This window comes from Impatiens glandulifera, chromosome 7 (assembly GCF_907164915.1).
Source record: "Impatiens glandulifera chromosome 7, dImpGla2.1, whole genome shotgun sequence".
Lineage (NCBI taxonomy): Eukaryota > Viridiplantae > Streptophyta > Magnoliopsida > Ericales > Balsaminaceae > Impatiens > Impatiens glandulifera.
Window position 1 is genome coordinate 31206136 of NC_061868.1, and position 14175 is coordinate 31220310.

Here is a 14175-nt window from a genome sequence, read left to right on the forward strand (position 1 = left end):
AATCATCTCAAAGATCATAATTGAACACAAATCATCAGCCTAAACCCAATAACAAGCACAGGCAACGTTCTACGATAGAATGGTAATGCGTGCATCTCTGTGTGTGGCTGAAAATATGCATGTGAGAATGAGCAAGATGTTAAGTGATTACATCTAGAGGCGGGGGAGTCATTAGAGTCATTTGCGAAGCTGATTTGATTTCTTTCCGATCAGAGAATCGGAAAAGAAGCCGCTGCTGGGAATTGCTTGCTAGCTAGAAAGCTACGATCGATGGAGAGAGACTGATTGAGGAAACACTCTATGGGTTTAAAGAGAGAGGACACTTTCGGTATTTAAATAGTTGAACAGAACTGGATGCACCAAATATTCTTCCCTTATAGGGAAGAGAAAGCACTGTAAATTGCAATTTTCCATGACGGTCCCTAAACTCAGTTCCTTTGATTGATTTAAGCATTGAACTTAAACTTTCATGTTAGTTTACTATATTCTTAACATGTTATTCCTCATGTTTTTCATGGTAATACAATTTTTTACATGTGTTAAGATTTTATTTTATCGTATTAGAATATTTATCGAGATTAAAGAAAATTTGTATGGCTCAATATTTAGCTACAAAAAAGTTGGTCTTCTTGTCATTCTCTTATTACAAACAAGATAATATTCTTCTCGATATTTTTATTTGTTAAATCAAATGGCTTAATGTAAACTATTATGTTCATAATTGTCCTACAATATATTACTGACAAATATAGAAAAATCAAATATATTATTATGTTAGATTAATGATTTGTGGAATATTCATTCCATATTTAAATAATGAATGGGTTATGTTAGTTTAAATAATAATAATAATTTATCTAAAAAAAATTAAATATTTCAGATTTGATTCTTATTAAAAACGTTTTTATTTAAAAGGATGTAGATTAGACACCGATTAAACCTAGATAAGAATAATAATTTAAAACGGTCTCGACGGTATATGAATTTATCTAAACCGATTGAATCGAACTTTCCCGTTTTAACTGGAGATCAGAGCGGATGAAAGAAAAATCGAAAGATGTTTTCCAAAAATGATAATAATGTCATTCTTTATATAAAATATTTTTTTAAATATATTATTAAAGGAAAAAAGAATAGTGTATATTATGAGGTAAAATTATATATGTTTGATATATGAAACGAAAATAAAAGTAGTCTATATGTATAATTTTATTTTATTTTATTTTGAAGTTATAGTTTTGTTTGAATTATTATTATTTTGTTAGTGTTTATGATGTTATATTTATAGTTTATGTTTGAATTATTAATTAGGTAAAAATAATATTTGACATTTTTATATAATTTTGAAAATATAATATATTTTTTGTGCCGGAATGGATGGTATATAAAAAAATATTTTCGTCCAGAATCAGGCCCGACAGAATGGTTGGTGTTTGGAGGAATCGGGACGAAAACGGGCTTCTTCACTCTGACTCCGAACCGATCCCTTAACCTAGGTCACAAAACTAAAAGTATAAATAGTTCACCAAATTTTGTTTTTTTTATTATTGATTTTAAATTTTAAAAACATAGGTTAATAAGTGTAGTGTCCATATTTAACCATTGTAATAAATTCACTGATGTTGTGAATATTTTTATTTTTATTATTGACTTAAATTGTTAATTGGGAACTTTTGTCAATAAATCCTAATTAATGTATTAATCTGGGTTAAACCATGATTTAATTAATCACATCTTGGAATAAGAGGAGACATTAATTGCCATAAATCGCATTAGTGATTAAAGATGCATCCAATCTTTACTTTATAATTTATTTGAAATTGAAGGAATTATTCCATTTATAATTTTGAAAGGATTATATTAAAAGAGATTGTATGAGATTTAACTATAAAAAACTAATATATTATTTTTTTTTTAATTTTGAATTCACAAAGTTCAAAACTCATAAACATTAAACATATTCAACAAAAATTAAAATTAATTCATGAATGATAGAAGATTTACTATCAAACGTTTTACAATAAATACAATAACTTTCGTAATATATATGAGTAATGATAGGGAACAAAAATATTGTAACGAAAGTGTAGCGAATGACGTGTGAAAGTGATTATGATTGATGACTAAGTCTTCTTTAAAATATTTATTTATTTCTCCTTTTTTCATTAATAATTTCTCTCTCTTCTCTTCATTTATATTTTTTTTTCTTTTATCTATTAATTTATAATTATATATTTAAATTAATTAATATATTATATATATTTAAAAGTAATAACGGTAAAAGTTAATAAAAATATATATATATATATAAAAGAATAAGAAGTTAAATAGAAATATGATTAATTTTTTTTAATTTAATTAATTTTTTTCATCTATTAATTTTTTGCGATTAATAGTTAATTAATTAATTTATGTATTTTTAATATAAATAATAATAAGGAGAACGAATAAATCAAATTAATAAAATATATAAAAGTACATCTTTTTTAAAATATATATTAAATTATAAATATAAATATATATAAAATAAAAATTAAATATATATATTCATAATTTATTAAATTATTATTTCTTTTCTTTAAATCATTCTTATTTCTATTAAAAAATAATAAGTCTTTTTTTATTTTTATTTAATTTTCTTATTAGACATATATGAAAATGTATAGTAATTTGAATTTTATTTATTATAAATATTAATAATTTGTATTTTGAGTTAAAATTATAAATTTATTATTTTTCAATTTCAAATTAAGTGAATATTTATAATAATTTTATAATAAAATTAAAAAAGAGAAAATATTAAATAATTTATTTAAATAAAAAAAAATTAAGAGAGAAAAATTATTAAATACAGTTTGGTGACATGTACAATTTAAAATGAAAGAGAGAAAAATTGATACACATCCTATCTATTTATTAGGTGACATGTACAATGACTTGGCATCATCTCATTGGTTGGAAAAATGGTAAAGTAAGAAGAAAGATAAAAGAGAGAGAAATTATTTAATTTTTTCAGTCAATTATATTACAGTCATTCCCATACCAAATTCTCTTCCCTAATCATTTATATATATATATATATATGCTAGCATTTCAAATTTTCAGTTCTATAATTTTAAGGGTCATACTCATTTTGAAAAGTAAACTTGTGAACATTTTGAACCTAGGCTTTAAAGAGCCTAACATTCAAAAGTGTTAAACTTAGACCAACACATATGTGAGTACTAATAACATGTAAAGTTTAAATTATGATATTATCCAATGCATGTCAGGACCACAACTTTAATGGGATATATTTAGATACTGTCATAAAAAAAATTATAAACTTAAATATAAATCAAGAAATTAATATTTAAAATTTTATATACAATTCAGTTCATTTGAGATTGTAATTTCAATTTCTTAATTTAAACTATTCTATTTTTTAAAATATAAAAAGCTAATATAATCTTACCTTATGTCTTCAATTTCAATTTTTAGTGGGAATTGAAACTGAAATAAAGTAATTAGGGGGCGCTTGGTTCAAATAAGGGAATCGGAATAAGAATGGGAGTGATAGATGTGTGGAATGAGAATGGGTATGATTGATAGAAGTGTAGTGTTTGGTTATAAGTATTAATCATTCTCAATACCATTGATAGTGTTTGGATATTTTCATTCCGATATTTCTATTTCATTGATAATGTTTAGATTTATTAGAGAGAAATTATTAATATTATTTTGTAATTGAATTAGATTAATATTTTTATTTTTTTTATTATATTTTATTTAATTAAAAATAAAAAATATTATTATTTTTATATTATAATGGTTTAAAATATATAAAATATTGAAGTGTGTTCTAATTTAATAAAATATAAACATCTAATATTTTATTATATTAATTATATATATATATATATATATATTTTAAATACATATTAAAAAAATAATTGAATGATTCAATTTTTTTTATTTATAAATAAAAATTATCTATTAATAAAGATAAATTTTTTAAAATATTATATATTAATAATTAATCAAATAAAATAAAATATTTTATTTAATTAATTTATTATAATTTTATTATTAATATATAATATATAAATTGATTATATAAAAATAATTTTTTTATTATTAGTTATTATAATTATTTTAAAATAATTATTTTATTTTATTAATTTTATATTATTTAAAATAATTTCTCAATATTATATAAATAATTGAAATAATTTATTTCAATAAATAAATTAAAATAAATTATTATTTTAATTATAAAAGAACGTCTAATATAATTATAAAAGAAAAAATATATATAATATTATAATTATAATTATGAAAGAGAACGTGGGAGAGTGGACATCATGGGAGAGAAAATACATTACAAAGGAATGGGATTCATTCCTCCCAATTTAGAGAGGAATGGATGATTCCTGAGTATTCGGGAATCAAATCAATGTTCTGGAATGAAACTCATCAACCAAACACTTCATTTTATTCCCTTTCCCATTCCTGAGTACAAAAACCACGTACCAAGCATCCCTTAGTGACTTGTTTTATAAATTAATAATTAATAATTAAATTTAAATATTATTCTTTTTTTTATAATATTTAAATTGATTTTTAAAATTTTATAAATAAGTAAAAGTTAAATGTGTCTTAATTGGTATCAAATATCAAATTATAAACATATTATCATTTATATTATTTTTTATAATTAAATTAAATAAAAATACCACGAATATCGAATATCCTGTATAACTTGAATTCTGAATTAGTCGTGAAAGTAATTGTTCATTTCGCATACAGCTGTAATGTTTTAAATTATCTTTTCTGACCCTTTTCTTTTTTTTAGTTTGGTTTTTTTTAGTTTAGCAGCGGGAGCAGTTTCGAGAGAGGTTGCTGATGCAACATCAAATGGTAGAATGGTCGAGTATATTTGAAGGGATGAAATTAGAATTAACATTGAATTTTAATTTTAAAAGAATTAACATTAATTATAATTCAATTCCAATTTCTATGTTTGAAAATTATATAATTATAATTAAATTTGAATTCAATGTTTGAAAAAAATATATATAATAAAAATATATAATAAAAATAATTTTAATATATATTATTTATTTTTATTAAAATATTGATTTAACATAACCAATTAAATAGCTCAAGTGTTACAATATTTTTTTTATGTTCCTATTTTTGTTAAAAAAATATCGATTTACCATGTTAATTTATAAATTTAAAAAATAAAATATATCGATTCGATATTTTAACTTTCTAAATTTAAAAACAAAATATTGGTTTAACATGTTAACTTCTTAAATTAATATATATATATATATATATATATATATATATATATATATATATTAGTTTAAAATGTTAATTTACTTAAAAAAAAAAACACAAGTTCTATATTTTAAAATCCTAAATTAAAAAATAATTATCGATTAAAATCTTTAATCGTGTTTTAATGATAAAATAATAAGTTATTTTGTTTGAAAAAATATAAAAATAAAATATAGAATTACAATTCTAACCTAAAAAGAATGAAATTAAGAACTATAAAACTACACTAAATTGAATTTCATTGAAATTTTAATTCCAATTCTTAATATTAAAGGGTCAACCAAACATAGGAATTGGACCCTCCAATTTCAATTATAATGCCAATTCCAGGCTTATCAAACACACCCTTAAGTTTTAGTTCCGTAGAAAAGCTCGAGGCCCGAGAAATTCAACTTCGGTTTGCGTGTCAAGAATTTCATTTTAAAAGAAAATATTATTTTTAAAAGATTTATTAATTCTTGACAGCTTTTGAAATTAATTAAAAATAACCGGGATTCAATTTTAAATAATCCGGGTTTATGTTAATCAAATCAAAATTTAATTTTTAGAAAATTATTTAGTTTAAATTAATCAAACATAATTAATTAAAAAAATTATTTATTTTGAAACAGAGTCGCTAATTAATTTTTGAAAGTCAATAAAAGGTTGTCATACATGTACAAACGTATTGACCAGAGTTTTCTTTTAATTTGTAGTTTGGTGATACACAGGAAAGAGCTTCCGCACGTCATCCTACGCACCCGTTGAAAAAACGGTATCTATTTATAAAGTTATCTTTTGAAAGACAATTGTATAACATTTGAGTTTTAACCAATTATTATTCTGGTCCTAAGCATGCGTAAGGTTTATGCGTTATTTAAAATATTGAAACCACAATATTTAAATGCTGCTACAATTTGCTGATGATCGCTTAGGGAGGATTATACATGAAGAACATTAGTCATTTTAAGGGTGTTAGGGTTTAGAAATAAACACTAAACAAGCCTTAGTCAAAATATTTTTTGTGCAAATATCCCAAAAATATTTTGAAATTATTTTTTAATTTTTTGGGATTTTTAGAAAATAGTTTGGGGGTCCTAAAATTACAAAAATTATTTTGGGTTTTGAAACGTGGAACCAAACAGGCCTTAAGACCGGAGTCCTAAGGCTCGGGTCCATTTTTATCGAGGTCGGAAACCCTCGGTCTAGGTGGTAAAATAAAATAAATTGGTAAAATATTTGCCATATTTATTTTAATATTTTGTGTATTTAAAAAGATTAAAAATAAAGCTAAAAAGGTGAAAGAAAAATTAATTTCAAACAAACCCTTAAGGTTTTAAATAAAAAATAAAATCGTAATCGGGTGTAGCCAAAATCAGAAATTAAAACTACAACCGCAATCAGCCATCAGATGAGCATCAGATCTCCATCTGACGCTCCAGGCGCGCCTGCGTAGCCCATTGTAACGGAAGGAATGCGCTCGCGAGGCATCAGATTGGCTAACGCTCGTTAGCCAGACCGCTATCGGATGTTGAGTTATGGAGCCTACACTTATAATAAACTCTACATTGTTAATTAGAGTTTATTGGGTTTATCTTTTTTGGTTTTGGGCTTGGGCCTGACCAAAGTTATTTAGGTTTATTACCTAAATGTTTACCCTATAAATATGTAATTATTAAGGGTTTACATTAGATAGACATAATTCTAGAGAGATAAAGTGTGAGGCAAAAACTCGGTATTCCTTCTTCTTCTTCATAGTGAAATCTGGTGGTGGCTGAAGTGGATGTAACTCAATTTGAGTGAACCACTATAAATCTGTGTGTTCTTGTGTTCTTCTTTCTTGTGTTTTTACAGATTGTTTCAAGCTGGTCGGATTTGGAAGATACAAATCCTAACAACTGGTATCAGAGCAGCTGGTCTAAATCTGAGCATTGGAAACAATGGCAAGTGAGAACAGTATAGGACATGGAATTGGAAGATTTGATGGGACATATTATGCCTTTTGGAGAATGCAGATTGAAGATTATCTCTATGGAAAGAAGCTTCATGTTCCTTTGAGTGAGAAACTAGAGAAGATGGATGAAGCTGAATGGAAACTCCTTGATAGACAGGTTTTGGGAGTTGTCCGATTGACGTTAGCCAAGACAGTTGCTCACAATGTAGCAAAGGAGAAGACCACCATGGGTCTGATGAAAGCTCTTTCTGATATGTATGAGAAACCATCTGCTAACAACAAGGTACACTTAATGAAAAGACTCTTTTACTTAAGAATGGTTGATGATACTTCTGTCACTACTCATTTGAATGAATTCAATACAATTGTGAATCAATTGCTATCTGTTGAGATTGATTTTGGGAATGAAGTTAGTACCCTGATTTTGTTAGCATCTCTACCAAATAGTTGAGAACCTATGAGGGCAGCAATTAGTAATTCAGTTGGAAATGCTAAACTGAAATTTGTTGAAGTTAGAGATCGTATTCTTGCTGAAGAGGTTCGTAAAATTGATTCTGGTGAAACATTCAAAAGTTCTGCTCTGAATGTGGAAAACAGGGGAAGAGGTAATGATAGAAATTTCAACCGAGGTAAGAGCAGATCTATGTCAAGGAGCAGGAGGAGTCAGTCCAAGTCTGGGAGGACATTTGAGTGCTGGAATTGTGGTAAACAGGGTCATCTGAAGAGGAACTGCAAAGCACCGAAGAAAAACAGTGATGATAAAAATGATGCAGCCAACGTTGTTACAGAATCTGTCACTGATGCGTTACTTCTGTCTGTTGATAGCCCGATAGATTCATGGGTTTTGGACTCAGGAGCGTCTTTCCACACCACTGCTCACAAAGAATTAATGGAGAATTATGTGGCTGGAAACTGTGGGAAAGTTTATCTTGCAGATGGTGAGCCACTGAATATTGTTGGCATGGGGACATCAAATTGAAGATGGCAAATGGTTCTGTTTGGAAGATTAATAAGGTGAGACACATTCCAGGTTTAATGCGCAATTTGATCTCTGTTACACAACTTGATGAAGAAGGTCACAATTTCAGTTGTGGAAATGGTGCATGGAAGGTGACTAAAGGAGCAATTGTTGTTGCTCGAGGTCACAAAACTGGAACGTTATACACGACTTCAACTTGCAGAGAAACAGTTGCTGCTGTAGTTGATGACTCGAAGAACAGTGAATTGTGGCATTGCAGGTTAGGCCATATGAGCGAAAAAGGGATAAAAATTCTTTTGAAGAATGGACAGATTCCAAAACTGAAGTCTATTGAACATCAGTTATTTGAAAATTGCATTTTTGGAAAACAGAAACGGGTGAGTTTCTTAAAGATTGGGAAGAAGCTCAAGAAATAAAAACTAGAGTTGGTACACACTGATGTGTGGGGACCTGCACCTGTTTCTTCTATTGGCGGATCATACTACTATGTGACTTTTATAGATGATTCAACAAGAAAAGTATGGGTTTATTTTATGAAGCACAAGTCTAAAGTATTTGTTATTTTCAAGAAGTGGAAGGCTTTGGTTGAAAATGAAACAAATCAGAAAGTTAAGTGCTTGAGTTCCGACAATGGATGTGAATATATCAATCCAGATTTCAAAGAGTATTGTGCTGTGAATGTGATCAGTATGGTGAAGACTGTTCCTCGAACGCCTCAAGAGAATGGAGTAGCTAAATGAATGAATCGAACATTGAACGAGCGTGCTAGAAGCATGAGATTGCATGCAGGGCTGCCTAAAACCTTCTGAACAGAAGCTATAAATACTGCTGCCTATTTGATAAACAGGGGACCCTCTGTTCCTCTTGAATTCAGAATTCCTGAAGAAGCCTGGAGCAATAAAAAGGTAAACATTTCTTATTTGAAAGTGTTTGGTTGTTTATCATATGTTCATATTAATGAATGTGATAGGAGCAAGCTTGATCCAAAGTCTAATAAATGTTTTTTCATTGGTTATGGTGATATCGAGTTTGGTTATCGTTTATGGGATAATCAAAATCGGAAGATCATTCGTAGCAGAAATATTATCTTCAATGAACAGGTTCTCTACAAAGATTGTGTTGGGAAGACATCAGATGGTGATTCCAAGTTGAAAGAAACTAGTATAGTCGATTTGAGAGATTTTTCAGCTGAATATATACCGACTGTCGAAGAAGAACAATGTGTTGTTGAAGATGAAATCGTTGAGAACGTGGCTCCAGAGGTAAATCAGCAAACACCGGTTATACAGTTGAGAAGATCGTCAAAAATCGAAAACCAGTTGAGAGGTGGTCTCCATCTCTAAACTATATCTTGTTGACAGATAGAGGTGAACCTGAATACTATGAGGAAGCAATACAATCTGATGAATCGGTTAAGTGGGAGTCTGCGATGAAAGATGAGATGGACTCTTTGATGGTGAATCAGACTTGGGAACTCACTAAGATACCAAAGGGAAAGAAAGCACTTCACAACAAATGGATCTTCAGGATTAAAGAAGAACATGATAAAACCATGAGGTACAAGGCAAGGTTGGTTGTGAAAGAATTTCAACAGAAAGAAGGTATTGACTACAATGAAATCTTCTCTCCAGTAGTTAAATTGATGACAATCAGAACTATTTTGAGTTTGGTTGTGAAAGAAGACCTTCATCTTCAACAAATGGATGTCAAAACTGCTTTTCTTCATGGTGATCTAGATGAAGAAATTTATATGCGACAACCAGAAGGATTTGAAATCAAAGGAAAGATGAGCTTGTGTGTAAGCTTCAGAAGAGTCTGTATGGTTTGAAACAGGCTCTAAGGCAATGGTACAAGAAGTTCGATAGCTTCATGAAAAGTAACAATTTTTTGAGGTGTGAAGCTGTTCATTGCTGCTATATCAAGAGGTTTGATAAATCGTACATTATTCTACTCTTCTACGTTGATGACATGTTGATTGCTGGAGCAAGCTTGTATGAGATTAACAAGCTTAAGAAAGAGTTGTCTGAAAAGTTTGCAATGAAGGATTTGGGTGCTACTAAACAAATCCTTGGGATGAGAATTTTCAGGGATGAAGAAGTTCTCAAGCTTTCACAAGAAGAATATGTGAAGAAAGTTCTTAGCAGGTTCAACTTGTATGATGCAAAACCAGTTACTACCCCCTTAGCTAGTCACTTCAGACTATCTAAATATCAGTCGCCTTCAACAGAGGAGGAGAAAAATTACATGGCAACTGTTCCGTATGCCTCTGTCATTGGTTGTATTATGTATGCGATGGTTTGCACAAGACCAGACATAGAACATGCAGTGAGAGTTGTTAGCAGATTCATGAGCAATCCGGGTAGACAACATTGGGAAGCAGTAAAGTGGATACTACGATACTTAAAAGGAAGTACGAGTCTTGCTTTGTATTTTCGAAAGTCTAATATGGGTTTGGAAGGATATGTTGATGCTGACAGTGGTGGTGATGTTGATAGTAGGAAGAGCACAACAGGGTACATTTATACTCTGGGAGGTACTGCAATCAGTTGGGTTTCAAAATTGCAGAAGATTGTTGCTCTTTCTAGTTGTGAGGCAGAGTATGTTGCTGTGACAGAAGCTGCTAAGGAGATGATGTGGTTACAACCCTTTTTGCGAGAATTGGGTCAAGACTACGAGGGAAGTGTGTTGCGATGCGACAGTCAGAGTGTCATTCATTTGGCAAAGAATCCTGTTTATCATGGCAGGACGAAGCATATACAGGTTCGTTATCATTTCATCCGGTCAGCTTTAGAAGATGGAGTATTAGCTCTTGAGAAGATTCTCAGGAGTGAGAATCCAACTGATATGTTGACGAAAACTGTGACAAATGAGAAACTGAAGTTGTGTGCAACTTCAGTTGGTCTTCTTCGTTAAGAAACCGAATGAAAAGCCACTACCGATCGAGAGATGATGAAGTTAGTCTCCAAGTGGGAGATTTTTGAGTTATGGAGCCTACACTTATAATAAACTCTACATTGTTAATTATAGTTTATTGAGTTTATCTTTTTTGGTTTTGGGCTTGGGCCTGACCAAAGTTATTTAGGTTTATTACCTGAATGTTTACCCTATAAATATGTAATTATTAAGGGTTTACATTAGATAGACATAATTCTATAGAGATAAAATGTGAGGCAAAAACTCTGTATTCCTTCTTCTTCTTCATAGTGAAATCTGGTGGTGGCTGAAGTGGATGTAGCTCAATTTGAGTGAACCACTATAAATCTGTGTGTTCTTGTGTTCTTCTTTCTTGTGTTTTTTACAGATTGTTTCAAGCTGGTCAGATTTGGAAGATACAAATCCTAACATCAGAACGTCTAGACGCAACGACACCTGGACGGAACGCCAACGGAACGCCTAAACGTGCTAAAAACAACGTCGTTTTGAGCGCCACATTCGTCTCCAACACGACGCCAAAGAGATAAGATCAAAGACCATCTTTTATCTTCTCCTTTTAGAACTCCCTCGTTAGTCAACAATTTCGGCTCATTTATAGCCTGAAATGATCACTCTAAGATGGTGATCATTTCTCCTACAAGAATAGGGATGATTCATTCATATTCTGGCTAACTTGAGGAAGAGTAGCCAAAACACAATTAAAGGTTTTTAGCTAATTCAACCCACTTGGAGCCTCCACCGACTCAGGGATAGTATAAATACATCCCCTAAGTCATTCCGAAGGCAAGAGATCCACTTTTCACCTTTCAACTTTGATTTTCAGAAATTCGCCATTAAAGCTTCAAACTTTCAGATTTTTTTAAAAACTTTAGATAAGGCCTTAAAACTTGGATCTGAGCATCCCAATAGTTTCCCTAAGGTTAATGGAGTGTTCTCAAATCCTTGGTAATGATCCAATCACCCTCTAATTCATATTCATAGTTTGAATTTGAATTTTTTATATTTTAAATTGTATAAGCTTGTAATTCCTATTTATGGTGTTTTATGGTTGAATATTGATCCTAGGATCATTTAGAAATTATTTGGATAGGATAGAACCGATCAATCGATCTTAAGAATAAAAACCCAAATTTGAATTTTTAAAATCCAAAAACTAGGTTCGCTGTTCTTGGGCTAATTAGGTTGAATCATAGCTTATAAAGCATCCCAACATGATTGTAATGATGTTGGACAACTGTTTGGATCACGTTTGATCCATCTTGATCATGTTTGATCAAAATTAAAATATTCAATATAATTGAAAATTTTGAGTTCTTGATTTGGTCAAAACAAACAGCCAGTGTTCTTGTTTTAATACCAATCAAGTATATAGGATATAAGGAAGCTATTGAGTATCTCATTTCCATTCAAAACAGCTTTAAAATCAAAAACTCAATTTTTGATCACAAACTGTTTTGAATAAATTGATCATCATTAAGGTTGATTAATACATTGAGATGATGATCAACATATTCATGGGAGCTTTGTGAAGCTACACATACCCTTGGATCAAAGAATCAAAGCTAAAAAAAGAACCTTGTTGTTTTAAGAACTGTGGCTTGTTCTCATAGGATCGAGAGATTCGACCGAAGATACTCAGTCTGGACCGAAACCTAGGACTAAGAAATTCAAACTTAGGATCGAGACATAGGACTAATATTTTCAACAGGACTGAGAGATCTGACCGATGTTATTGAGGTAGGACCGAGAAATCCGATAGAGGATTTTCATCCCAAGACCAAAAATTCGAGAACCTAGGACTAAGAGGTCCAAACTTAGGACCGATGAATCTTGACCAAGACCGAGAATTCCGAAACTCGTGATCGAGGGACTTAGCCCAGAGTAAACCTAGGACCGTGAGATTTATACACCTCGACTGAGGGACTTAGCCCTAGGCTAACCTAGGACCGATGAGTTTATACACCCAAATTGGTAATTTCAGTCAAGGATGAGAGTCCTTAGCACCCAGACCGAGGGTCTCTAGACCCCGACCAATAAAAATGGACCCGAGGCTTAGGACTCCGGTCCTAAGGCTTGTTTGGTTCTATTTTTCAAAACCCAAAATTATTTTTATAATTTTGGGACCCTCAAACTATTTTCTAAAAATCTCAAAAAATTATAAAATGATTTAAAAATATTTTTGGGATATTTCCACAAAAAATATTTTGACTAAGGCTTGTTTGGTGTTTATTTCTAAACCCTAACACCCTTAAAATGACTAATTTTTTTCATGTATAATCCTCCTTAGTTATCATTAGCAACATTACCAACATTTAAATATTGTTGTTTCAATATTTTAAATAACGCTAAAACCTAGAAACATGACTAGGGCCGGAATAGTAATTACTTAAAACTCAAACGTTATACAATCAATTTTCAAAAGCCAACTTTATAAATAGAGACTGTTTTTAAAACGGGTATGGAGGATGGAGCGCGAAAGTCCTTTCTCGAGTATAATCAAACTACGAACTGAAAGATAACATTGGTTAATATGTTGTATACGTATGCCAACTTTTATTGATTTTTAAAAAACAATATTGGCGACTCTGTTTTAAAATCAATAATCTTTTAAATTAATTATGATTAATTAATTTAAAATAAAGGATTTTCTTAAAATCAAATTTTGATTTGATTATCATAAATCTATGAATTATTTAAAATTAAACCCCGAAATTAATTACTTTTTTAATTAATTTCAAAAGTGGTCAAAAATCAACTAAATCTTTTAAAAATAATGTTTTATTTTAAAATAAAATTTCTGACACGTAAACCGAAGTTGAAATTATTGAATCTCGAGCTTTTCATGGAAACCGAAACAAAGAATTTTTTCAAAGTGACAACCTCAAATTATTAAAATTATGATAATTAAAGCTCATACAATAGAATTTATAGATTACGTATTGTTTTATTAAAATGACTCAAATTCAAGTCCAAAATAATAATTTTATTATTTAATTAATAA